Source organism: Ambystoma mexicanum, chromosome 12, assembly GCF_040938575.1.
Source record: "Ambystoma mexicanum isolate Mex_15411 chromosome 12, UKY_AmexF1_1, whole genome shotgun sequence".
In the NCBI taxonomy this organism is placed as follows: domain Eukaryota; kingdom Metazoa; phylum Chordata; class Amphibia; order Caudata; family Ambystomatidae; genus Ambystoma; species Ambystoma mexicanum.
The window spans coordinates 91,649,224-91,677,034 of record NC_090936.1 but is presented as its reverse complement, the minus strand read 5'-3'; the positions used below and the strand labels follow the sequence as shown (position 1 = coordinate 91,677,034).

General features: G+C 47.7%; 1 protein-coding gene across 1 annotated transcript in view; it reads left to right on the top strand.

The window, feature by feature from the left end:
- Window positions 1-14,098: 14,098 nt before the first annotated feature.
- SLC26A5 (solute carrier family 26 member 5) overlaps window positions 14,099-27,811 on the top strand; it is a 676,177-nt gene continuing 662,464 nt past the window's right edge. The window contains exon 1 of the mRNA XM_069628070.1: window positions 14,099-14,243. The gene's annotated coding sequence lies outside the window, so the exon portion shown is untranslated. The remainder of the gene's footprint in view (window positions 14,244-27,811) is intronic.

The window sequence follows — 27,811 nt, the reverse complement described above, 5'->3', positions numbered from 1 at the left end:
CTAACACTATCCCCAGAGGATATGCTCTTCGGGCCAACCATAGAGACGGACACACCGACCCACTGATATGCAAAGTCCTACGTGCTGTGCTGATTGCTGCTCGTAAGCTACTTATAATTAACTGGAAAACAACAATCACACCCTCCAAATCACAGCTTTCCGTCATGCTGGCCAAGAAATGCTCTATGGAGAGGAGTGCTCTTAAAAGAATGAACCCCGCTAAAGCGGATCTGGCACGCAAACAATGGGAGCTATTGCAGCCCCCCGCCCCCCTCATACAGAGCCATGCACAAACGGGGCGTTGATTAAACCTTATCGAGAATACATCAGCTCCACTCCGACACACAGCCCTGGTCTCTCCCACAGACCTCTGATGGGCCCCACACCCTGCAGTCCATACCCGATGCATGACAGGAAAGGCATAAAGCAGCCACATCTATACAATCCCAAAGCCACTAGCACTCTAGGAACAACATACAGTCCATTCCCAAGGTAGTAGTAGTGAGTTTGGTTAATAAGCTGGGGAGGGGGTGGGGGTGAAGAGATAGGGCAACCAAGAGGGCCTACAGGGTTTGGCCCACAAACTGATGCCTCCATACCATGTCATACAGACACTTACGACTGCTGACAAGGATTTACACAGTACCAGAGCCTCCCCCGCTCAGGTGAAAAGGGGGCAGGGGGAGGGAGTGGTATGGGGGGGGGGGGCAGTCAGACATGGTTTGTACTTTGTTTCACTATAATTACATGTGTTGTCCGTTATTGTCTATGCAGAAAATTGTTTAATAAAAAGAAGTTTAAAAAAAGAAGTGGGAGGGTGAGGGGGGTGAAAGTGGAGGCTAATAAGTTGGGGGGGGTGGGGGTGGAGAGATAGGGCAACCAAGAGGGCCTACAGGGTTTGGCCCACGAACTGATGCCTCCATACCATGTCATACAGACACTTACGACTGCTGACAAGGATTTACACAGGTCCAGAGCCTCCCCCGCTCAGGTGAAAAGGGGGCAGGGGGAGGGAGTGGTATGGGGGGGCAGTCAGACATGGTTTGTACATTATTTCACTATAATTACATGTGTTGTCCATTATTGTCTATGCTGAAAATTGTTTAATAAAAAGAAGTTTAAAAAAAAAGAAGGGAGGGTGAGGGGGGGTGAAAGTGGAGGCAAAGGCAGCCGCAGTCACTTGTTTCTTCGGGCGGGTGTTAGTGAACAAGGTTGGTGCGTGTTTTGGGGGGCCGTCAGCGGCCAATGGGACCCAGATGGGAGGAGACGAGAGAGTGGTCTAACCAGGAGAGAGGGGTGACTAGTAAAGGGGAGAGAGAGAGAGGTTAGAGTGTATGAGGGCATCCAGAGTGTGTCCAGCTGTGTGGGTTGCCCCCGAAGGGAGAATGGAGAGGGAAAGCGAGGAGCAGAGGTCAGTGATGCAGAACCAGGGAGTTCAGTTGAATGATGAAATCACCCAGGAGACAAAGTTAGAGGTGGAGGAAAATAAAAAAGAGCAGAAGTCAGCCTATTCAGATGGAAAAGGGAGGTGGCGCCTGGGGCCGGTAGATGGTAGTAATAGTCAGGGTGGAGGTGGGAGAGGTGATCAACTTGCAAACCAGGCTTTCAAAAGAGGAATATGTCTGGGTAGTGTGAAGTGTGCAACACAGAGACCCTATGCTGGGCCAGGGCCAGAGGGCGGGAGGCACGGCGGGCGGACGCGCAAGGACCACACTGACACAGGTGCTCTGGTGTCAGAGGGGAGACTGTCTTTCGCTGGCTTTCTTGCTCATGTTTATTACCTTGCCCACGTGGTGTGTACCAGGTGGACATCACATCCCTCTCCAACTTTAGACGAACAAAACAACCAAACAGATAAAAAAAACATGTGGATTATCCCGCCCTGGTGGCAGTCTTTCTTGGTGAACTTCTCGGTCTCTAGTCTTGTGCGGTCAGATTTGCGTATGTTTGTAGATGCCGTTCAGGATGTATCCTTGGAGTCTGTTGGAGGGTACTAGCTTCTTCCGGAGTGAGTATCGTTCTCCTCGTCCACTGTGTGGGGTGTCTTGATTGGGCAGGCTCTTTTCATTGGGGGTTCTTGGGTTTGTCTTTCATTCGGGTCTCTTGTTGGTGGTGTCAGCTCAGTCGATGGGGAGCGGGTCTCTGTGGGCTGTTGGTCCTCTCGAGAGTCTTCCCACAGGATGGGCGATGTCTGTTTGAAGTGACACGTTCCGGGTTACTGTTTCGGGCCCACGCTTGGCTGTGGCTAGCCCATGTTCCCGGTGAGTGATGGTCCAGGGGAGAGACTCAAAGGGGAGGACCATCTTTCATTTTAGCGTTCTGTTCTTCACTAATGCTGTGTCTCCTACTTGGAGGTCACTGGGTGTGGCTCTTCTTGCCCTGTCTTCTTTTGCATTGTGTTCTTGTCTTCAGCGTTCCACATGTTCTAGGTCCAACTGCGGAGGTTGCCACGAGTGGTGGACGGGCAATCCCGCTTCGATGGTTACCCCGAACATCAGGGCTGCCGGGCTGACTTGAGTGGCTGCATGAGGTGTCTGACGGTAGGAACTAAGAAACCTGTATAACTCGGTTAGCCATGGTCATTTCTTATCCTTTGCAATCCTTGCTGTTTTGTTGATGGATGCCATAAACCGTTCCCCATCCCTGTTGGCCTGGGGCCAATATGGGGTGATATGGTGATGGCATATTCCCATGTCCTTGATGAAGCGTTTGAACTCTTAGCTGGTGAACGGCAGGCCGTTGTCGCTCTTTATGGATGATTGTATGCCGTGCATCGCAAACATTTTCTCCAATGCGGTGGTGAGCGAGGCTGCATCTGTCGAGTTTACAGGTTCAATTTAGGGAAATCTGGTGTACTCGTCAATGGCTACAAGGAGGTAGGCTTCATTGGCAATGGTGCAGAAGTCGATGCTTACTGATTCCCAGCGACGTTCGCTTCTTGGGGGACAGTCCATGGGCTCTGGTGGTCCGGGCAGGCAGGTAGCTAGGCAGGCTGTGCAGGTTTTGACTAGTCTAATAACCTTCTGCTGTATCTGCGGCATCCACACTCGCGATTTGGGGAAGGCTTGTGTCTTTACGAGCCCATGGTGGACCTCTTGCACAAGTTGTAGGGCCCTCTCGTGGAGTTTAGTGGGCAGAACTATGCGATGGCCTTTGAGGATGAGGCCTTTGAGTGACACAGACAGTTCATGGCATATTCCAAAGAGGGCTTGTATCATTTCCTGAGCTTGCAGTGTTTTCTGGGCGACAGCAGTGAGAAGTGTTTTCCACTCGCCGGTTGTAATCGCTTTCTTGGTCATTTGGTGGCCGGGGTCTTTGTCTGTTTCCTCTACGATTTCATTGAGTTTAATGGTTTTGGGCTTGGCGCAGCCTATGACCTGGCATACGTGCTCCTCTGTCTCTTTGGCTGCCTCACATTCTATTGCTGTGGCAGGTCGTGGGTGTCCCGATAGAAAGTCTGCTGGGTTGTCCGTTCCAGCTCAGTATTGTACCTTGAGGTCGAATTGTTGTAATTGAAGCATCCAGCGCTCGATCCTGGCTGGGGGATGCAGTGCTGATCCTTTGAATATCGGGACGAGGGGTTTATTGTCCGTCAGTACCTTCAAGGGGTGCCCCAGGATTTAAACTTGAAAGTGTTTGCATCCCCATATGACGGCCAGGGCTTCTTTCTCTATATGTGCGTAGTTTCTCTCGGTCAGAGTGAGTGCTCTGCTGGTGAATGCCATGGAGACAACCGTTCTGTCTCGGTCTGTCTGGGTGAGCATAGCTCCGAGGCCTACCGGGCTGGCATCCACAAGAAGCTCTGTCTTGCGTGTTTTGTCAAAGAAAGCCATGGTGGCGTCATTGGACAGCGAGGCCTTGATGTTCTGGAATGCATTTTCCTGGGTTGTTCCCCATTCCCAGGTTGTCTTTGCCTTTGTGAGCTCCCACAGGGAGTTGGCGATGTTGGCCAGGTCAGGGATGAATCGCCCACAGTATGTTGCCATACCTAGGAAGCTCTGGACTTCGGTTGCTATGGTTGGGGCTTGCGCATTCTTAATGTCTTCTACCTTTCCCGGGTCTGGGGAAACTCCTTTTTCATTGAAGACATAGCCTAAAAAACTCAGTGTGGATTCCTCACAGTCACACTTTTACTCGTGTAGCATGAACCCAGATTCTTCCAGATGCTGTAGGGTGGCTGCTAGTCGGCTTTTGTGTTCTTTTTCGGTCCTGCCATAGTCTAGGATGTCATCACTGGCATTTGTGACCACTGTGAAGTCTTGGAGCACTTTGCGTATTTCATGTTGTAAGACTTCTGCAGCTGACGAGATTCCAAGATTGAGCTTTTGATATTTTCTCAGTTCAAAGTGTGATGAGAACGTTGTGATATATCTTGATTCATTTGTGGACGAATTTGATGGTAGCCGGACCGTACGTCCGACTTGCTGAAGACGGTGGTGCCTGTGAAGTCCACGATTAGCTTGTCCACTGTTGGTGGTATGTGCCTTTCTCGCCCTATTGCCACGTTGGGCAGGCGCATGTTGATGCATATGCGCACCGCTAGGGGCTGCTTAGGCTTTGCAGTTACCACCATGGGGGATATCGAGGGGGTGGGTCGGGTGGTCTTTTCAATGATTCGGAGGTCCTCGAGCTTGTTCAGCTCTGCTTCTAGTGCCGCCCTCATGTGGAAGGGGACCCTTCGGTGTCGTACTGCCCCTTTTCGGTTCTACCGTGGGGTTGATGTGGAGCTTTACTGTCCTTCCTTTGAGGCATCCAATGCCTTTCAATAACTTTCTGTGCTTTGCTAGTAGATGATCAATTTCCTTTGACTGGATTGCAAAGTTGAACTGTATGCGTTCTAGTTGTTCTGCTGTTGAGCAGCTGAGCAATGTCTCAATTCCTCCGTTGACGACATAGATGCTAGTCTTGCAGCTCTTTCCATGGTGTGTGAAGGCAGTCTTGAAGTACCCCATGACTGGGAGGGGCTTTTTGCAGCCATATGCAAATAGCTGCACAGGTCTCTGCTGCAGGGATGGTCTGGGATCAAGCTTGTCAAATCTTGTGGTTGACATGACGTTCACCGCGGCCCCGGTGTCAATAATCATCATCACAAGGATGTCTCCTACGGTGACTTTGCAATGGCGGCGTGATCTGCTGTCGTTGGTCTGTTTGCTTTGTGTTGGTTTGACCACCGATATCATGTGGATCTTTTCTCTCCTGGGGTTGCGGTGCCGGTTGGTGTGATTTGGGGATTGTTCCTTGCTCGAATGTTCGTCATTGCTGCTGCTGTTGGTGTCTTCCCGTTTGATTGCTCGGTCATATCCCTTCCTGGTCTCTCTGGTCCTGTCGGGTTGTCTTGGGTGGAATGTTTGTGTATTTTGGGGGCTCATGTCGCTTCTCCAGTCTGGATATCTCCCTAGAGGTGAGTGGTCTTTAGCTCTCTGAGTGTTTAGACACACTGACGTGTAGTAGTTGACCTTTCCACCTTTGTAGTGCCGTATTCCGGGCAGGGTTCTCCCCTGTGTTGTTGTGCGCTGCACCACAGGCAATTTTATTGCTTATTAGCTGTTTGCCCTTGTTGGGGCGTGTGCTGCCACAGGGCATTGATTGTAGCCATGCGTGGCGTGGCATTTCAGTGTCTAGTGGCAGGCGACTGATCATTTGCTCCATCTCTGCCACATGTTCGTCTGGTCTTTCCCACTGTCGCCCCATGGTCAGGATGGTGTCTAGCGGCAGGCTCGTCTCTGACAGGATAGACCTCTTGAGCTTGTCGGAGGGGAGGCCGTTTATGACCTGCTGCCTTTCTGCAAATTCCTCGTCCGGGAAGTCACAGCCGATGGCCATCTCTCACAATCGGCTGTGGAAGTCATTGATGGTCTTCTGTGGGCGTTGTCTGGCTTGGCTCATTTTGAATCGTTCGAAGTCTGTGCTGGTCTTGGGTTTACATTTTCTTGTGAGGATGACCTTCGCTGTCTTATAGTCGTCTTCTGTGCCCGGGTTTGGGAGTGCATTGAATAGCACCCTATGTCAGATTTTTCAGTGTATGGCTTTAGAACTGTGAGGCTTTGCAGTGCTAATATATCATTGGACTGCCCTATTTGGGATCAATGTTTTGTTCCTCTTTTTCAATTGCCTATGTGCTAGGTTGATTTAATCATCTAATCAATGTATTAAATAAATTAAATTGTTATATTCATTAGTGTCCAGTTGACCTGGCTCCTCTCGTCGGAGAGATTATATTTTTTTCCCCCGATGGAGAAGGTGGCCTCGGCAACGGAATAGTCATTTGAGGGATTATTGTCATTTCTCCCCTGAATAATTCATTGGCATTGAATTGTTTGTTGCCTCCCTCTGTGGCCAGCACTTTTTACCACGCTTTGCACTTTATATTTTTGTATGTTTATTCCTGTGTGTATTTCTAACTATTTAATATCTTTTTAAATGAAATTTGACTACAATAATAAAAATGAATTCATCTTTTTACAATAGGTTTTTTGTGGTCTGTATGGGGCGATCAGCAGAGTTGGATTTGGGTTGCTGCCTTCATGTTCTTGTTGGAACCATGTTTTCCTAAGTGAACTTAGTTTCATATCCTCTGGCTTGACCCTGTTCAATATTGAATAACCGGAGTGCCATAGTGCCAAGTTTGAGTATGAGGAATTTCCTTTTCTTTTCCTCACTGATGATGTCACGTGCCTTGACGCTCAACTCAAATTGCTGGATCCAGAGCTTCCAGCGGAGCCCAGTCCGGGGCCCAAAAGGTTGAAAGGGTTGCATGAAAGTTCCTTGTGTGGTGTCTAGCCACGTGTTGGTGTCGGGATTCTGGCCCTGCTGCCCCTGTGGCGTTGCTGTGGAGTCATCTGCCATGATATGTGGGGTACAGAGTGGCACGTGTGCCTGGCGTGCGTTTTGCTCCACACGGTAGCGCCTTGGCTGTTACTACTCTGTGGCTTTGCTGGGTTGGTATTCTGTCACTGCTTTGGCTCTGGCCTGTGCTCTGTGTCGTCTTGTCGTGAGGCTGCATGGTAGGGCCACTTGAGAAGGGCTCGGGCCCAGTGCTGCGTGGTGGCAGATGTGTACAAAAGGATGTATTGTCCTGGCTGTAACAGTCTAAGCTAATTGCAACTTATTGAAATGCAAATAAAATCTGTTGTGTATTAACTACCTATTTGTGGCACTATTTATGCGTATCCATAGGTAGGTGTACATAAAAGACAATACTAATACACATGCGCTTACTTTCTCCTCTTTTTGAGGGGAGGTACAGCTTTTATTAAGTTGCTGCCCTCATCTATTCAAGCATTTGTTTTATGCAAATACAATATAGAAGGGTGCAGTCCTTCAGCACATTTAGCAATCAAAGATTAATGGGAACTAAATGACAAACATTGCATAGAATCAAACAATCAAATACATGAGTATGCTGCATAATGGCTACTTTGGAGAGAGACATGTATACAAACTGTTTCTAATGCCTTCTTTTCTCCTCATTATACAACATGAAATTTTTGTCAGGATTAAACACGTTTTCCTAACCCAAATTAGAGCTAACATGACTTTGTTATTCCTCTAAAATGATAACCTTGGATAGGTCTAACATAGCCAGGCTAAAGGGTGACCAAAGTAATGGATCGACGTCACTGAAATAAATCAAAAGAAGAAATAAAAGGACCCTCTTCCACCAGATTGGTGGATGGGTCCCAGGACGTTTCGGCTTTCAGTGGGTCATAGCCTTCTTCATGGAGCCAAGGTAAAGCATCCCCTGTAAACAGTAATGGGGAACAAAGGTTACTAAACCTGATGAGTTTAAAAAAGGAGAAAACAAGGGAAGGGTAAAAGGGAAGGATAAAGGGTATGTAAGGCGCAGTGGATAAAATGCCTTGTACAATGTCAAATGTGTGGAAAAAGGAAAGGACTCAATGAGTTTAAAAACTCTAATTTTCTCATATTGGTGGTCACATACTGACCTTTCACATGACTGGGTCCTAGGTGGAGACCCAATGACTAAATACGTATGGGGCCCAGTATGATCCTCATCTGGGTCAAGGTGAATTAGCCTCGGTGCGTGAAGCTTGGTAGAGAGGAAAAGCAAAGAAATGCTGTAGTAAGCGAACATTCCCTAGCTTGTGAGAAGACATCAGCAAGCTCTGAAGTCGGGCATTGCACTCGGAAAGCCAAACAGTACCTTGGTGTTGTGGGAAATTCAGATGGAGATCTGTGAATCCCTTCTGTTCAGGGAAATTGGAGTTTTCAAAATTTGTGCTGGAAGCATCTAGTGCGGTGTCGCTGCAAGCTGCTTGGAAGAATCTACGACAAAATGAAGTCCCTGTGTAAGTACCTGTGTCAATAGTTAAAGAGGTGAAAAGCGGTCCGCTACGGGCGCATGGAATACCTGCAGGCTGCAGGATATACGAGTCGTTGTCAGCGTGTGTGTTCGGGAGCTGGAAACAGCACGTAATGGAGCTGTGTCTCGAAATGGCAAGTGCGCATGTGTGGAAAGGGGAAGCTATATTCCAGCGCATGCATGTATGCAGTCATGGCAACGAGATGTTTATGCCAGTCGGCACGTCCCGAGAATAGCGGGGGAATGGAGCTGGCGGATGCTGACCGCCGCGAGGGGCCGTAAATGTGAGTAAATGCTGTAAACTGCTGAGCCCCAGGTAGCAATATAGTGTAGCTAACTGTCGGGGGCACAGTGCATGAGGAAGTGCCTATGAATTTCTACATGAAGGAAAGTCTATTGACTAAGGGCCCTCGCCATGTGTACATCAGTGGCGCCATAGGCACAATACATTAAGAAGAGCCTATGTGACTAAGGGCTCATCAGTTAAATCCGGACTATAAGATTGTAGAGCCCTCCCCCTGTGTACATCAATTAACTGAGCTAGTGACAGACTATTGGCACAGGGGCCAGTCTAAATTGGCAGGGGCTCAAAGTAAGAAGTAAATATGGCTTTGTAGGAGGCTCAAAAATAGGTGTTCTGAGGTTGTGCCTCATTAAGTCCCGTGGAAATAGATTGCAGTTTGTACATCCACCATGATTCTTTAAAATGTAAAGAATTAGTGATGTTATTGGTTTTGTACACTTTGTCTACCACCCACCAGGTGAAATCGTCTGTTCCGTGCTGGAATTCAAGAAATTGCGGACCCAATGGTGCTGAGAGCGTCTTGCAGCGGATTCTGGATCGGTGTTCACCAATTCTTTTGTGTACCGGTCTCGATGTTTGTCCCACATATCGTAGTCCACAGGGACATTCAATGATGTAGATCACGTCGCATGATTTACAGTTAGAAAAATGCTGTAGTTTCCATTCCTTGCTGCCTATGTAAAAGGAATTCATTTTTTTAGTCAGTTTATATACTGTGCAATTACCACAGGGATGATGCCCGTTAATTTCTCTGAGGTTCCATAAATTAGACTTGGTTTTACTTTTGCTCATTCTGGCATGGGTGAGCATGTCCTTCAGATTTTTAGATCTTTTCAATGCCATTCTGGGAATGGGTTCATGAGGCAAACTGAGCTGTATAAGTGGCCAGAATGTTCTTATTAATCCTTTCAGTTTGGTAATGCTAGGTCCAAATGTGGTGACACATGCCATGATGTTTTCTTTCTGGGTATCCTGGGTTTTGGGCGAGAGTAGGGCTTCTCTTGGCGTGAATCTGGCCCTCTTCTGAGTGTCTCTGAGCAGTTTTTTCAGATATTCTCTTGCTTTCAGCTTGTCTTCCAGGGCTGACGCATTCTTTTTGAATTCTGAGATGTCTGTGCAGTTCCTGCGTACTCTTAGAAATTGTCCGTATGGGAGGTTATTGCATAGGTTACGTGGGTGGTTGCTTTTGTAATGAAGCACTGCATTGCGATCAGTCTCTTTTTAAAACATGGTGCATTCTAATGTGTTGTTTTTGGGTCTGATGGTCAGATCCAAGAAGTTAATGCCCGTATTGCTGCTGTTGAGGGTACATTTTATTTCTTCCGTGCGATATTAATCCAGTTGAAAAAGTCGATGAGGGTATGGTCCTCTCCTTTCCAGATATAGATAATGTTGTTGATGTATCTGTGCCATAGTACAATACTGTCCAGAAATGGATTGCATGTATTAAGTACGTGATTGTATTCGTATTCTGCCATGAAGATAACAGCTATGCTTGGGGCAAATGCCGCCCCCATAGCTGTCCCCCGTGTTTGTAAGTAACTAGTCTGTCACTAGCTCAGTTAGTTGATGTACACACAGGTGGAGGGCTCTACAATCTTATAGTCCAGATTTAACTGATGAGCCCTTCGTCACATAGGCTCTTCTTAATGTATTGTGCCTATGACGCCACTGATGTACACATGGTGAGGGCCCTTAGTCAATAGACTTTCCTTCATGTAGGAATTCATAGGCACTTCCTCATGCACTGTGCCCCTGACAGTTAGCTACACTATATTGCTACCTGGGGCTCGGCAGTTTACAGCATTTACTCACATTTACGGCCCCTCGCGGCGGTCAGCATCCGCCAGCTCCATTCCCCCGCTATTCTCGGGACGTGCCGACTGGCGTAAACATCTTGTTGACATGACTGCATCATGCATGTGCTGGAATATAGCTTCCCCCTTTCCACACATGCGCACTTGCCATTTCGAGACACAGCTCCATTACGTGCTGTTTCCAGCTCCCAAACACACACGCTGACAACGACTTGTGTATCCTACAGCCTGCAGGTATTCCATGCGCCCGTGGCGGACCTCTTTTCACCTCTTTAACTATTGACACAGGTACTTACACAGGGACTTCATTTTGTCGTAGATTCTTCCAAGCAGCTCGCACCGACACCGCACTAGACCCTTCCAGCACGAATTTTGAAAACTCCAATTTCCCTGAACAGAAGGCATTCACAGATCTCCATCTGAATTTCCCACAACACCAAGGTACTGTTTGGCTTTCCGAGTGCAATGCCTGACTTCAGAGCTTGCTGATGTCTTCTCACAAGCTAGGGAATGTTCGCTTACTACAGCATTTCTTTGCTTTTCCTCTCTACCCAGCTTCACGCACCGAGGCTAATTCACTTGACCCAGATGAGGATCATACCGGGCCCCATACGTATTTAGTAATTGGGCCTCCAAATAGGACCCAGTCATGTGAAAGGTCAGTATGTGACCACCAATATGAGAAAATTAGAGTTTTTAAACTCATTGAGTCCTTTCCTTTTTTCATACATTTGATATTGTACAAGGCATTTTATCCACTGCGCCTTACATACCCTTTATCCTTCCCTTTTACCCTTCCCTTGTTTTCCCCTTTTTTAAACTCATCAGGTTTAGCAACCTTAGTTCCCCTTCACTCTTTACAGGGGATACCTTACCTTGGCTCCATGAAGAAGGCTGTGACCCACAGAAAGCCGAAACGTCCTGGGACCCATCCACCAATCTGGTGGAAGGGGGTCCTTTTATTTCTTCTTTTGATTTATTTCAGTGACGTCGATCCATTACTTTGGTCACCCTTTAGCCTGGCTATGTTAGACCTATCCAAGGTTATCATTTTAGAGGAATAACAAAGTCATGTTAGCTCTAATTTGGGTTAGGAAAACGTGTTTAATCCTGACTAAAATTTCATGGTGTATAATGAGGAGAAAAGAAGGCATTAGAAACAGTTTGTATACATGTCTCTCTCCAGAGTAGCCATTATGCAGCATACTCATGTATTTGATTGTTTGATTCTATGCAATGTTTGTCATTTAGTTCCTATTAATTTTTGATTGCTAAATGTGTTGAAGGACTGCACCCTTCTATATTGTATTTGCATAAAACAAATGCTTGAATAGATGAGGGCAGCAACTTAATAAAAGCTGTATCTCCCCTCAAAAAGAGGAAAAAGTAAGCGCATGTGTATTAGTATTGTCTTTTATGTACACCTACCTATGGATACGCATAAATAGTGCCACAAATAGGTAGTTAATACACAACAGATTTTATTTGCATTTGAATAAGTTGCAATTAGCTTAGACTGTTACAGCCAGGACAATACCTCCTTTTGTACACATTTATTTATAGTCCTTAGTCCTGGTTTTGTATTGGGCACTCCCTCCTGTTAAAAGCGTGGTGGCAGATGGCTGTGGGGCCTGGGGCCTGAGGCGTTGTCCTGAGCCTGGTGGCACTTTTAAGCTCCTCTGCCTTTTGGAGGGATGCTTGCTGTTTGGGCCTTGAAAGGAGTGTTTTTGGGGCACTGTGCTGCGTACTGGGATGTCCTCTGCCTGTGGAGGGCTCTTGCTGCTTGGGCCGTTACAGGAGTGTTGTCCGGGGCCTGGCGCTGACAGCTGGGGGGCCCAGCGCATGGATGGAGTGCAGGCAATGAGGGAGGTTGCCTTTGCAGAGCGAGGAGCACTTCCTTCAATTTTTTTATTTTCTACTGTCCCACGTGGCGTTCCGCCGACACCCAGGCACCCAGTTGGGGTGGGGGGCCACGACATGGTCAGCAGGCCCTTGGGTGCCTGTGGCGCGGTGCTGGAGCTGCCAGGTTTGCCGTTGTTAGGAGTGGGGGCCGTAGCGGGTGGGTGTCCGTACCTCCCACTTCCTCATCGCCAGTGTGAAGTGTGCACCATGGAGACCCTATGCTGGGCCAGGCCCGGAAGGTGGGACGCGCGGCGTGCGGATGCGCAAGGACCACACTGACACAGGTGCTCCGGTGTCTCGCTTGTGTTTATTACCTTGCCCACGTGGTGTGTACCACATGGACATCACAGGTAGGTAAGATGGAATCAGGAACCCACTCAGGGAAGATTAAGGCAACCCCCTGCCAGTGCAGTAAGATTGAGGCTTGGAGATGATCTTGAAGCAGTCAGGGAGGAGGGAGTCAAAGGCAGTGACTGAGCTGGCATTGAGCTGAGTCTCGGTAAGAGCAAAAATGTTGAGGTCAATGTCTTCAAGAAGGAGACAGATGTCAGAGAAGTGTTTGTTGGCTGAGCGGGCATTAAGTGTCACCAGGTGGATGATGTCAGCGCTTTTGAAGGTTTTCTGAGGTGGGGTTTAGGGGCTTGGTACACCATTCAGAGGAGGGAGAGAGGGTGAAGGGGGTATGCAGGCAAAGGAAGGAAGTTAATGAGAGAAGGCAAGATGCGGTCAAAAATAAGGCGGTTGGGTTGTGGACCCTGAACCAGAATGGTGCCAATGTGATAGACATTAACGATGCAACGAGAGAATGCGAAGCCAGCCAAGAGGACTTCCCACTTGGTGCCACGGTTAACAGAGGAGTGTGAGGGGGGAAAGAGAGTGGCAATGAGACGGGGGAAACAGGCTCCTACTATCATTCTCATCATATAGTTGAGAAAATAACTAATGAAAGTGAAAAATTCCAATTTAGCTAGAAAATATCTCACCTGCCTGTTGTGAAGCTGCTGTGCTGCTCGGATCACAAACCAAAATAATGAGTTTGAGTGCATCAAAGATGGCCACCGTTATGTAGTGTCGCGTAGCGTCACGTTATGACGTCATCGTGTATGAAAACGCACAGACGTCACAAACAACCAGAAATAATTTCATGTGATGTCATCATTATGGTAATTCCTATAACTGAAACTTGGCAAATACGACAGTGGTCTTTCTTTTTGGTGAGGGAGTTCCTGAAGTCATGGTTTGGCATTGATGTTCTGCCCATTTTTAAAAACAAACCATGCCATAGCTAAGAGCTCTGGATTTGTAAATGTAGAGGATAAGATTTTTTTTTATAAAGCGCTACAGGACAAAAAAGGTGTACATTTGCTAAGTCAGGTCCTTTGGCTTTGCCAATGCTTTTTATAATTTTCTATTTTTCTCAGTGGTAAAATGCCTCAATAAATATGTAATATTTTGGCTATTGAAGACACAAACCAGAAAACTATTTAATTCATTGTCAGTGGGTTGAAATGCATTAATTCCATGTTTTAGAAAAACACTCTATTTGAGCTCATTCATTTCCTTCTTTTAAAAACCTTGACACGTTTATGCTCTGCTGTGTGTTCGCAATACATTTGAATCAAGAAAGAAGAAAAACATACTCTATACCCTCACTCAACATGGCCGCCCGCTGTAGCTTTTCCGGGAGGTGCTCGACCATCCTAGTGTTTGTTTGTTTTTGTGATCCCGTTGCTTTCATTGGAAGTAACCGTAGCTAGCAATGCGTGTCATGGGAGGGGGAAGATAGACGCCAGGAGCCGGGGCAGCCCTTCATCTGTTAATGTGTAACCAATCGCCAGTGTAGCCCGGGCTCTGACATTGCGGAGGGCAGAGCGTGAGCGACAGGCGGCACGGGCAGGTGAGTGATAGAGAGCTATTTTATTGGCAGGTGGTCAGAAAGGCAATGTCACGTACACAGGGTGGCCCCTGGTTCCAGCCCACATAGCTTACCCACCTAATTGTAGGCTGTGTACACACCTTATGCAGGTGAACACTGGCTGTGGTCTGTGTTTGCAGTCCATATAGCCTCATCACAAATTGCAGGCAAAGTACCTGCTACACAGTCACTCTACACAGTGAGCAGTAAGGGGCGCATACTGCACGCTGTGTAGAGAGACCCAATAAGGCGCCCCTTGACGGTGGGATCTGTAAGCACTTGATACAGATCACCCCTTGACTTTAAGCTTTGCAGTCATCCTACCTATTTGGCATGTGTGTATGCAACCTAGGCTGACCCCCATGCCCCCAGCGCCCACTTATTGAGAGGGCGTATCTGCACGTTATATAGGATAAACCCTGACTACAAGCTGTGTATGCACTCTTTTTGGGGTAACCGTTTACTGCTGGTTGTGTAAGGCAGCTCATAGGGGGGTTGTTGACTTCATTGTTGTGCAAGGAGTCTGAGCCAACAGCAGACTTTGTACACAGCACACCTAGTGCGACTATTTATGTACCCCAATTAGGTTGATCTCTAATTGCAGGCTGTGTATGCACCTTGTACAAGCTGCGGTCTGTGCACCCTCCTCCCACCCCCCATAATGGTGGACCCCGGGGATCGGGGCTCTGTATGTGTCTTTATAGGGGTAGACCCCTGACTACTCGCTGTGTATGCACTGCACCAATCCTGACCCATGCCTGGTGACTGTGTATGCATGCATGCCCCACCCCACGGTGTGACCCCTGGCTTCAGGCTGTTGATGCACTCCACACCTTTTGTGCTGTAACCCATAGAAAGCAGCTGAGTCCCACGAAAAATTCGGTCCAGCTGTCACATAGTCACTGCCATAGCAGTCATCCTGCACCTGAAAACAATGATATGAATGATTTTTATAATGTTCTAAACATGGGTGGCGCCAGGCATGTGCTTGGGAGCGTTAAAGCTCTCCCGATTTGAAGCAGCAGACCTCATTCTGCTTTCACACCCAGCCCTGGGCCAAGACAGCAAGAACCTGTCAGATTTCCCACCTTAGAGAACAGTTTATTTGCTCACTTTAAAAGTAAGCAAATACCTCGCTCTTTGAGATGAGAACATTGTCATCAACGTGACTGTGGCAGCAGAAAACGAACAGACGTAGAGGATGAAAGACTGCCAGGGCAATATCGGTAGAGCCCCCTATGTTGAAATGTTTAAGTTAAAGGCTTCCTGCCGGGCTCACCTTTTAGGTGACTCGCGCCTCCCATGATTAGCATTAACTAAACAGTCTGTGAGTTGCAGAGGCATAGATAGGGTAGGGCCTGAGCGGTCCGGAGGGAAATGGGCAAGAACACAAGCAGTGGCAATGCCAACAGTTTGGGCTTGTGTATGGGCACGGTACAGGCACTTGCTGGGCACAGCCGTAGTGTTAACTGGCCATTGATGGTAGAAAGTGCAAAATGGTGTGAGTATCTGGGCATCTAATAGCAGTGCCTGGCAAATGCCTAATACCTGTACACCAGCCAAAACTGTTGGCTTTGCAAATGCTTGTTTTTAACAGGTCTGCAGTGAAGGAGATGCACAGCGCTTATAAATCACTATGCTCATCACTCCTGCACATTTGGCCTGGGGCAGAGGCTGAGCCCTACTATATTAGTTGCACGCCCCACTTGTCAAACAATCCTGGCTATGCCTCTGGTTATTTGGGGATGAAAGATGCATCTGTTAGGCCAAATAAAGGTGAAATATCTACTTTGCCTTCAGGGCTTGGGCAAGTGGGTGGGGGGGTCTATAGCACAATAGGTTTAATGGCCCCTCTCACTGCTAGCTTTCAAAACTGACATCGAGCCCCCTCAAAATGTTGAGACTGGCCCCGCCCCTGGTTCTAAACTAGTCATCTCTGCTAGTCACCTCATTCTAACTACTGTTTGCATGCAATGTAATGCTCTTTTAATTTTCAAGTTTGCACAGACTGCGGTCTTCCACCCGACAGAGCTTCAAAGCCATAACATTGGCAGTAGGCGCTATACAAGTTTCAAACATAAGAGTCCGATATCGGACTGAAAGGCTTTGTGTTCTCCTGACACAGGGGTGACCCCTAACGACAGGCTCTTTAAGCACTCTCTCTAGTCTGATACCTGTCTGCACCTCACACAGAGCAGGGGACCTCTAACTGCAGGCTGTGTGTGCACTTCACGCAAACGTGAACTCTGACTGCAAGATGTGTGTACGCTCCATGGAGAGATGACATTGGCAGCACGCTAAGACTGGTGCTTGTGACTGCAACTTCTTCATGTACCATTTGTTAGAGGCATAAGGACGGCTTGAAAATGTAACGTCTTTTCTATGTTTCTTGCCCCTGACCTCACCCCACGCCCCCCATTTTTGCCCCCCCTCTACGTGCCTGTCTTTTCTTGCTTTCCACATGTGATGTGACCCTTGTCCCTGGAGGTGCTTAAATGGTACCTGGGGGAAGAGGGTAAAATCAACTGCAGTACCTGATATGTCCTAGGGGGACATTTCTGGAATCTGGTTGGTTTAACTCCATGCATTACTGCCCTTCTGTCTGTGCAATGGATGTTTGTTTATTGATTTATAAAGTGCACCGAACCCGGGGGTATCTGGGCGCATAGCAGAAGGTTACAAATTATCATACACTCAGTTACAGGCAATACAAACGGTATGTGCAGTCGCATCATTGGCCCTTCTCCAGCAACCAACTTATGGCGTTTCTCCTAAAGTTAGGCAAGGAATGTTCCGATCTTACAGAGGGAGGAAATGTGTTCCAAAGCTGAGCCGCCATGACTGGGAAGCTGCTCCCCCCTGCTTTTTTTTAGTTTGTACCTAGGAACTACTAGTCAAGAAGAGTTTGCTGACCTGGTGAGGCGTGCTGAAGACTTTATGACAATTTGTTCTGTAAAGTATAGTGGGGCTACATGATTAAGGCATGTGTGGGTTAGTGATGTAATTTTCAGCTGAATTTTGTCTTTGATGGAAAGGCTTTTATTCTGCCTCCTCGTCTCAAAGATGTGTTCTCTCCTCAAAATACTCAGAGCAGTTCTAAGTGCATTATTTTGAAGAATTCGGAGTTTATTGACCATGTGCTTACTCGCACCTGCGTAAAGTGCATTGCAATAATCCAATTTTAACAGGATGATCTAAGATGCGACAACTTTCTTTAGAGAGATGGGGGTTTGCAAACCTGTATCAGCTTGCTGGTATATGCAGTTGCCGTGGCATTGACTTGTTTACGTAGGTTAAGATCTGAATCTAGGTAGAAGCCTAGCATTTTTACCTCTTTAATATTATTTCCGTCAATGTTGAAAGAGGCATAATTGTTGCTAAGTGTGTGGAGGTTAGCTGCAGATCTTCGTATCAGGAGCTCAGTTTTATCATCATTCAGGCAGAGGCCATGGGAGGCCATCCATGCCTGAATGATTAGGTTGATTTTATTTACTAGGGCCACATCAGTATCGTAGTTTCCAGTGAGAGGTATGAGGATCTGGGTGTCATCAGCATAATTAGTGTATGTGACATCCAGATGATCCAAGACGTCAAACAGAGGCTTCGTGAAAATGTTGTACATTGTCGGTGAAACACAGGAGCCTTGGGGTACTCCACATGTTAATGTTCTTGGGATTGGGTCGGCCGGCGCCAATGGAGAGAAGACTCTGATGGTCCCGTTTAAAAATTATTGGATCCACGCTATCGCGTCCTGGGAGAAATGAGCTGCTGAGGCCAGGTGATTATATAACACTTTATGATCAACCAAATCGAAAGCGGCAAGCTGGGTCTTTAGATCAATCAGTGCCGTTTCGGTGCCATGTTGTGGCCTGAAACCAGATTGTCGGGTCTCTAAGAGGTGATTAGCCTCTAAGTATTCCTGGATCTGAAGGTATGCTACCTTGTCTAGTATCTTTTAGTAGGAACGGGACGGTTGTAATCGGCCTATAATTGGTGGGGATAGTCGGGGCCAAGGATTGTTTTTTTTAAGAGGGGTAGGACCCATGACTCCTTTAAGTTGCTAGGGACAATGCCAGATGAGAAGGAGGCATTCATTAATTTTGAGATAAAAGGTGTCAAGTCTCTGGCAGCATTTTTAATTATCTGAGCGGGGCAGCGATCTCCTTGGCACCTTGAAGATTTGAGGGAAGCAATAATACTTTCTACCTCAGGGATAGAAACTTTGGAGAATTTGAAGCCATGAGGAGGCTTAGCGGATTGCTCTTGGGTTCTGTGGACAGTACCTATGTTAGGTATGTTCGCTCTTTTGTCTGCTATTTTGTTGTGTAGTGTGGCGATCTTGATGGTTAGAGCATTCTGGATGTTAGTACACCAGAATTTATCCTTCAAGCAGGTGTCTGTCGGAGGGATGGGAGCTTCTATTTCTTCAAGTATAACAAAGAGTTCCTTGGTGCTAGAGCTTGCTTTAGCTGAGATATTCAGTAGGTTGGTTTTATTCTCCACAGTGGGTAGGTGTTTCCTGAGGACTTCCAAATACCTTTTTTCAGCCCGCAAGGTTTTTAGTTGAGGCGTGAACCATGAGTTCAGGTGAGCTCTAGGTTTGCCCTTACGCAATGTAAGCGGGGCAATGATGTCTAGAGCTTTGGTCATCGTAGAGTTGTAGACATCTGCTAGTGTGTCTGGATCAGTGGTGTCCGTTAGAGAATTGAGGATAGGGATTACATGTGGTAAAATTGTGTCCACGGTGATATTTTGTTTATTCCTAGTGAGGAGCGGGGGCACTAGTAGGTTCTCCTTAGTTGTGGGACTATTGGCTGAAAGGGAGAAGGATAGCAGGAAGGGTCTGTCCAGAATGGAGGTGCAATAGAAGTAATTGTGGTGTCACAGTTAATATCAGCTACCCAATCTAAAGTTCTGCCTTTATCATGGGTGGGCTGCGTAATTATTTGAGTGAAGCCCAGCTTGGATATACAGTTGGACACTGCTAGTGCTTGCTGGTCATTAGGGTAATTTAAACCTAAGTTAAAATCTCTTAGCAGTAGTATTTATGAAGAGGCTTTGGTATTATCAGATAATATTGTCATTATATCTTCCTCGAAAGCGCCAATAGGCCCTGGTGGTCTATAAATTAAGTGAAGAGTTAAGGTGCCAGAGTTAGAAATAGGTATTTTAACAGTGAGTAGTCCACAGGATGTGATAGTTGGTGAGAGGGCTACTCTCAAAGTTTAGGTTTGATTTAGCAATGATGGCGATACCACCACCTCTAGCGTCTGCTTTTATGATAGTGTAACCATCTGGTACTGCAAGTAAGAGTGAGGTGCCTGCTGCTGCATGTAACCATGACTCTGTTATTGCTAGGAAGTCAAGGTTTTCTGCCGTGATCTAGTCAGCTATGTCAGTAGCATGAGCCACCCCTTGATCTGGCGTTGATTAATGCACCTTTTGATGTTTTATCTATTGGTGTTCGTTCGAGTGGCATTCGGTTGACTCTGATTCAATCTCTTATTCTTGTTGTTTGAGGTTTTGGATCTATGATTTCTGCACGCAGCTCTGTTTTTGTTTGTGGCCTTTGTTTTCGAACTATGGTTATTCCAAATGGATAGTCGATTACCTTTTATGTAGGGTATTGATCATTGGCTCCTGACGTTTAAGTAATCTAGAATCAAGTCTATTATTTCTGTCTCTAATGAGGCATGGTTTGTTAGGAATAGGCTTGCTGATAGAATGGTTGGACCATTGGTTAGAGGTTAACAAAGGGTCAGAGCTTCCACAGCTGAAGTGTTTTATGTTTGAGGACTTAATCTCTACTTTCAGCTTAGGTAGGAACTTGGTGGGCCTTAAAGTTAAGTCCCGGCAGTCATACTTAAGGGGAGGCAGGAACGTTGTGGGTTTGATCCCAGGTATGGAACGGGTAAGATTGGATGTGGTTGGATAGTGATGGTCTGCGTGAGTGGAGAGAGCATGTTTGGCCTGTTGGCTGGCAGTCGGAAGGGAGCAGGTCATTATTAACAATAGAAAGGTGGAGGCATACATAGTACAGGCAATGTGCCACTGTGGCTGGCTGGAGCGTAATGGTTCACTGTAAAGGATGTCATTGTTCAACACGGATAGACCAATACACGTTTTAAATTAAAATAAAAGTGGGGCGTCTGAGTCCATGGCTCCAATCAATAGTGAGAGAGAGTTATCTTTCAACATGCAAAACCTATAGGACTATAGGTGCCAGTTCAAGTGATCTCACCCAATGTGAGACTCTCCCTCTCCTCCCCTCCCTCTCACCAAGTGCGCCTCCTCCCCAGAACCCTTTGTCCCAAACCCTGACCAGCCCCCCCCCCCTCACCCTCAGGTGTGCCTCCCAGAAGCACCCCCTTCAAGCTACCCCTCTGGTATGCCTCTTGGAACACTGCGGAGCCCCACCCATGATTTGGGTGTGAATTCTGTACGACAACCTGCACCCCCAACCCCTCTCCCGGGGGTGGGGTGCCTCCTGGGCTCTTGCCTTTCCCCCTCAGGTGCGCTGCCTGGAACCCGGCAACCCCCCCATCCCCTCCATCGTGCCTCCGGGGTTTGCCTCCCTCTACCCTTCCTAGGGCCTCTCCTTCACCCCACTTTGTAACTCCTTTCCACGTCCTTTTCTTTCTGTTAGCCCTTATATGTAGCTCTTCTGCACCCTCCCGAGGGTGGCTCCCTGAACGGCCCGACTATTCTGTAGTTGCCACATCCTTCCTTTTCTGTATGCAGTGCACCTCACAGTGGAGCAGAGTGGCTGTAGCTACGCAGAGCACACATGTGACACATGTGATGCGCAGCTGCGATTACTAGCATTAGTGTGAGCCTGGCCATCTAATCTGTCCCTGTGTTTTCTGATTGCCCGAGCCAGGAGCACCGTTAAACTCGCAGGCAATGTTTGCACGTCGCAATGCCAGATTGCGAATCCTCCAGCAGGCAGGCCTTCTTGAAGCACAGGCGCCCTTGCCGTGAGCTGGCTTCGCAGTTTCGGCTAGAGGAGGGAGGGAGAGGGCCGACTCGGGTCAAGTGGCTTTTTGGAGCTCGACCCGAGGTGCGAGCCGTCGAGCCTACGCCCACCTGATACCCACCTGCTCCCTGTGCAATCCAAAAGACGGATTAGTCCAGGAGCCTTTTCGGATGTCCTCTCCAGTCCCATTAAAGGATTCAGGCCCACAGAGGCCCTAACCCTCTCCCTCATCACCCTACGCTTAAGGCACACTTGTTTTGAAATGCAGGGCTCTGTCTTGGGCGTGAAGGGGCCTCCCGGCGAGTACCTGTTAGCACCTCGTGATGGCTACTCCCTTTGCCCTGCCCGAGTCTGGCAAGTGGCGGTAACCACAGCAAAGGTCTCTGCATTGTTCAGGGCAGAGGGTGAGGGTGCAGATGCCCGCAGAGATCCCCTCAGCCCTGCAGCGCTCGGAACTCGTTTCCCAGGTGACCGAGGTGGCTGCCCTGGTCCCAGGAGTTGGTGAGCCCAGACAGGGAAAGGACACAAGACTAACCCATCCGCACGTCTGTTATTTTACAGAATGTGGCCAAATAACATGGACTATCTTTATTTTGGCAGCCTCCATCTTTAATCCTGCTTATTTATTCCATGTATATATTGTTCGCGTGTTAGGCGCTTCTACAGCAAGTACATTCTGTTTCAAAGCGCCAACAGGGAGGGGACAGGGGGATGAGAAACATTAAAAAACATTAAAAAAAACATTAAATACAGGGGGGGGGGTGGGAAAGGTCAAACCTACTATCACCTGTGAGTGTTCAGACCATGCAAGTACAGAGGCGAGAGGGGTATGGGATAGGTGCTAGTGTGCTCATGGGTGGGGGGCAACAGGTGCAGTGCGAGCCTCCAGGATGACGGGTGTGCCGAGGCAAGTGCTGAGGATAGACACATGCTGGGGGCGATTTGGTGTGCGAGGTCAGTCAGGGCCTCAAGTATGCATAAGGGCCCTGGACACCAAACAAGCTTCCCCAACTTTCAAATATTCCAACATGGACTGGTGGGCTATCAGCACACGTGAGAATAGCACTACAAGGTAAAATACGTACCTTCTCTATCATTGGGCGCACGTTAAAGGCAAAATGTGTACTTAACCACAACGGTTAGTTGGCTGAAGATGCATTGCATCAAAGTCCATTTCATAATTATGTATCAGGGAAGGGGTAGGTGGTGGGTAGGTTATCTGTCTGGTGGAGGAAACCCACAGGCAGTGCTGGAAAAGGGAGTACAAAAACTCTAGGATTCTAACTAGGGGAATAGGAGTACAGGGATTGATGGGAACAGGAATGGGGCTCAGCTGTGGCATACAAGTGATGGGCTTAGAAAGTGTATAGCATGATTCTAGATGTATTTTCCCCATCCTGAATGAAAGCTTACAATTACATCATCTTGCAGCAGCCTCGAATGATGCCACAATTGAAGTTGCTTATGCAGAGCTTTGTTAGTTCCTTGCTCCCTTTTGGGTAACTGGCGGAGTCGCGGGATCGTTGAACCATGTAGCTTGTGGCCAGATAATCCAATTGGAAACCTGGCAGCAAAAGTAGACCAGCTTTTATTTACATGCTGATGTGCAGACATGGGCTAAGATACTGGCATAATATCCCTCTCACAAAAATGTGACGACCGAGCACAGAAAGCCTGTTTTTGTTTTACACAATGAGCCTTAAATACAAAAGTCAGTATGATGCATTTAGTCCATTACATTAACAGTGAACTTACTAATGGCCTATCTTCCAGCCTTGGAGGGCATGTCTTTAGGGCATAATTCAAAACCAGTACAATTCTGCTCAGCCTGCCAACGGGATACCATCAAATTTAAACGATCTTTCCCATTAGAAATAATAAAGCCTGATCTGCTTCACAGGTAGCGTGGACGGCCTCTCATAACACGCAGCCAGAAAGTGGGCCTTCCTTGGCCCTCAACGGAGCCTGACCTAATATTCACATGGCCTTGTGGGCTTCCATGTGTGGGCCCACCAGTCGGCATACTGACCGCTCCACCTGCCTAAACATGGGCTTTAGGTGTCGCATGACCTCATATCATGGCTGTTCATCATCCACGGCTCATGCTGAATGTTAAGACAGATTTCTAAACTCTGACCTGGAGGGGCAGATGTTCAGAAGGCCAGCCTAGTTTCTTGGAACAGGGTAACCTCTGGACAAGCCAGACCAATCAGGGTATCTATGGTCTGTGGTCAAGACTAAGTCTCAGGAGGGGTGAGGGTGACTGAAGGACCTCAATGAGCACACAGAGCAAGGACACTTGCAAAGTACTCCGAGACAGGTGTATATATCAAAAATATAAACACATTTATTAAAAGGCCTTTGTAATTCAGCACACAGTAAAAGAATCACAGCAATACTATCAAACCAACATAACACAATCAATACAAGATATATACAAGACCATTGGGGTCTAAAGGGTTAAAGGCACAAAATATGTTCACAACCTAGAGGGGAAGGAAAATAGGCAGTGCAGATAGACTTTAGTCCCCTTCAACATCAAGCACACACCTAACTAAAGAGGCTGTCCAAACCCTAAGAAGAGAGGAGCCTTGTACTCAATAGTACATGCAGTGCAGGCTCACGCGGTTGTTCCAGTGTGCAAAACGGGGTCTCTTCAGGGGTCTCTAGTGGCTCAGGAATGTGGGTGAGGCGATGAAGAATAGATTCCCACTATTCGAGGAGGACCTCCTTTTGAAGGCAGAGGTGATTCCAAGGTTCGGGAATAGTTTGTTGGTTCGCACTAGCAGTGGAAAGGAGAGGGACCCTAAGGGACTACTTGTGCGTAATAATAGATGGAGGTGCTAGAGGACACCAGCTGGGGTTACTCACCGGCCCCCGGTGCACTCCGGATCAAACTTCGTCAGTTGAGTCCACTTCGGTTGCAGGTTCAACTGCTGCGCTATGACGGTTGCAGGTTAAACTACTGCGCTATTACGGCTCTGCGGCTTTCAGTTCCGAAGATACAGTGATGATTCCCAAACGAGACAGTGGTGATTTCTCCGCTCCTGATGGATGGATCAGGCCAGTTGCACTGCAGCAGGCTTCAGGTGCAAGAGGGTCACAAATGCAGCACACCTGCAAAGATCGTTGCCGTGGCTGGGCAACACGGTAACCACATTTACTCTGGTCCTGGTGCACTCGTCTCACTTCAGACCTGGGAATGCCAAGTGTTCGTAATTCGGTGTGAGGGTGCTGGGGACACAGAGCTAGCAGTATACCAAGTTTCGAGGGCCTCCTCGAAACAACGGTGGAGACAGAGCAAAGGTCCTGCGTAAGCTGGTCAGCGCACTGGTTGGCCCAGGGACACTTCCAAGAAGGCTTACTTGCAGGGTTTGATGAAGGTGCCGCGAATAGTAACTCCCACTATTCTAATGGGTCGAAGCGTCTTCACAGACCTTCTAGGACAACCAGATGCAGAGGGGTCCCACGGGACGACAGCGGGCTCATGGTGCCAAACCTTCCAGCGGTTCCTTGACTCGGCTTTATAGTTTCAGGATACTTGGATCCTATCCTTTGTTCAGTGAGAAATCCAGAGTTCGACATGGTATGGGTGTTTTCAGCCTCCTCTTATCCAAAGTTCGGAGAAGACCCAATGGGAGAACTTCTCACAAACACACACACCATACGTGGACCAATCACAGCACTCCAGACTCTCTTGCACCCAGGATGTGTATTGGGGACCGACACCCCAGCCCACATCCTGGAGGCACACACACAAGGCATGCAGAAGCCTGCAAAAGCTTGGCGTTTCGCGGGAAACTGCATGACCAAATAAGGACAGACCCGGAGCAAAGGGGCAAGATGGCCAAAGGATAGCACAAAGAACCTTGTGGCATGGCCATTTTGGAGCCAGGCCACACATTTGTGCCAAACGCGGGTTAAAAATTATATGAGAAGATAAGCTACCACCAGCCCTGTCCATGACACATCTGCACATCTCCCAAAAAGTCTTACGAGAGTATCTAGGGTCTTTGGAAATGACTGAGACCCAAGTGCACTGTGCACTTCTTACATGTTGCAGAAAAGTTGCAACATTGGAAAAGGACTAAAGGAAACAAAGTTTCCCAGTACTGACTGTCTTTAATGGCATGTCAGTTAACCCATAAAAAGTGAGCGAAGTCCAGAGGAGTGCTGCTGAAGGCTGTGCTCGCCTGGCAAAGTCAGACTAGGGTGTTTAAACGGCAGCAACAAGTTTGGGGGTGTACAACTGGAGGGAAACTTACATATAAAATGAAATCTTTCCTAACACTGAAATACAATGCTGTCTGCTTCGACCTTAGTATTTTCCTTCTAGCAGACTTTCTGCGACAGTCAATATGAGGCCAGTCTTATGCATTCATTTTGCAGAGGATCTTGTGGTCAGAATCTTTCTTTACCCATTCGGATCCACAAATCTGGTTTTATTTCTGGTGCAACCAGCATGTAGCCATTCACATCTCCTGGAATCTGCCCCTCCAGGAGGTCAGATTCTTTCTTTCAGATCCACAAATCTGGTTTTATAACCACAGTGCACCCCACATGTAGCAGTTCACATCTCCTGGAATCTGCCCCTCCAGGAGGTCAAAATCTTTCTTTTCCCATTCGGATCCATAAATCTGGTTTTATAACCATGGTGCACCCAGCATGTAGCCGTTCACATCTCCTGGAATATGCCCCTCCCAGATGTTTCTGTGCACAATGTAATCCCATTTGCAACCCGCGCTGCGCCCTGGATTCAGCCGATCAATTGATACCTATGTTCCTCGGACGGTCGTGTAACCGCTGAGGGCATCCTAATGCTTCCTGGCTACGTTGCCAGCTTCCATACTTCCATGCATGTCTCCACAGCCACACCTTCACTTTTCCCCACCAGGACTGGTGGCTGATGTCATCGCGATAAGGTGTCGGGTGGTCGTTTGGGTAATCTTCCACTTGTCCAAAAGCAATACCCCATTCAATTGTCCGACCTGCATCTCTGATGTTCAAAATACGACCCATCAGCACATTTTGCGTCACTCTGCTCAGATCTTCAATAACGTCTCCTTCGCCTAGTTGTGACCCCCCATTCTGAGCTCCAGTATTTTTCCCAGTTCTGCTCATGTACGCTTGCCCTCTACATATTGCTGGCTGAGGCAAACGAGTTGACCTCATCCCAAAATCTTGCCTCTAGGCTTCATTTGATGTTGACTTCTTTCAGGCACTGTGTCCTGCTGGGCTATTCTGATTTCTGCTCCTGTTGAACAATTGAAAAAATGAGATATAATATTATAACAACATGCGTCTAACAGAGCGTGGTGTTCGGCACTGTCGATGTGTCCGGATCAGTTCCGTTTTGCACATTATTGTACCATGTTGTATTGTTTCTTTCAGGTGTTTGAGCTTAGTAGCACAATCCAGTACTTGCTAAATAACAGTGCATATGTCTTCGCCTTTTAAACGGTCATCTATACCAACAGTGGATCTCTTCATCTCCAGACAATGACATTGTGTCACCACTTCAATGTGGACTTCAGTGATGGCAATATTGTAATTGGTTATTTATAACGCGCTTAATACCCAGATGTTTCTAAGCGCGGACCCAGGGATCGAACCTGTGTTGCTCAGCATCGTCTTGCTTCCAAGGCGAGCGCCTTGCCCCTGTGCTATAGAAACATTGGCCTTCTAGCACTTTGTCTTCATTGAAGGGTGCATACATTGCGACCGCCATTGTTTCGATAATGAAATGTGGTAATGCATCTCGCCTCTAAAACCTTCCCTTGCCCGCATCATCATCTTGCTATTCGTCACTCACTGCACGGTTCTTCTGTAGATGTCCTGTATTTGGCGCAGTCATCAGCTAAGTTTGTGTTCTGTGCTCGTCTAAATACTCTTATTTCCTGGACTTCTTTGCCACATCAGGCAACTTCACTTCCGTTTTTTAATAAGTGTCTTCCTAGTCCATTCTGAATAGGTGCTGCCTTTGCAGGAATACTGCACTCTGTCTGTTGATGCCCACCGTGGCAGAGCTCCTCGTGCAGATGGCACCTGTCAATAAGTGCACTCCTTTGCACCTGGAATAAATCGCAGGTAATATTTAACCCGGCGCACCCAAGAAGCTCTCCCACAATGACGAACCACAATGCAGTGTTTTAGCCAGCATGGCCCATTTCTGATTCCCCTCTGTGGTTCTTTCCTTTTGCACGCTTTAGGGTGACTTTATCAGTCTCTATATAAATTGCCTCATCTGGGTGCAAGCTTACCAAAGGGACCAAGCCAATCAGCCCAGTAGCTAGCAGATACGTCAGAACCTGTGACCGTTGCATTGATTGGCGGCATTGCTGGTTCAAGGTCACCGGCATGACACCAGGTGGGACCATTCCAACAACCAACTGGCCTATCAGTAGTCAGCACCGGACAGACTAGCTTCTAGCTAGTTCTTCCTGTGGGGGCATTTCACAAAGATCAACTGGGCGGGTTGAAATGAATGACAACGTGCGGCTGAGCCCTGCAGGCGCACCTCTTGCAACTGCGGATCGACACATTAGACCAAGATCACTAATTCTTTGCAGTAATT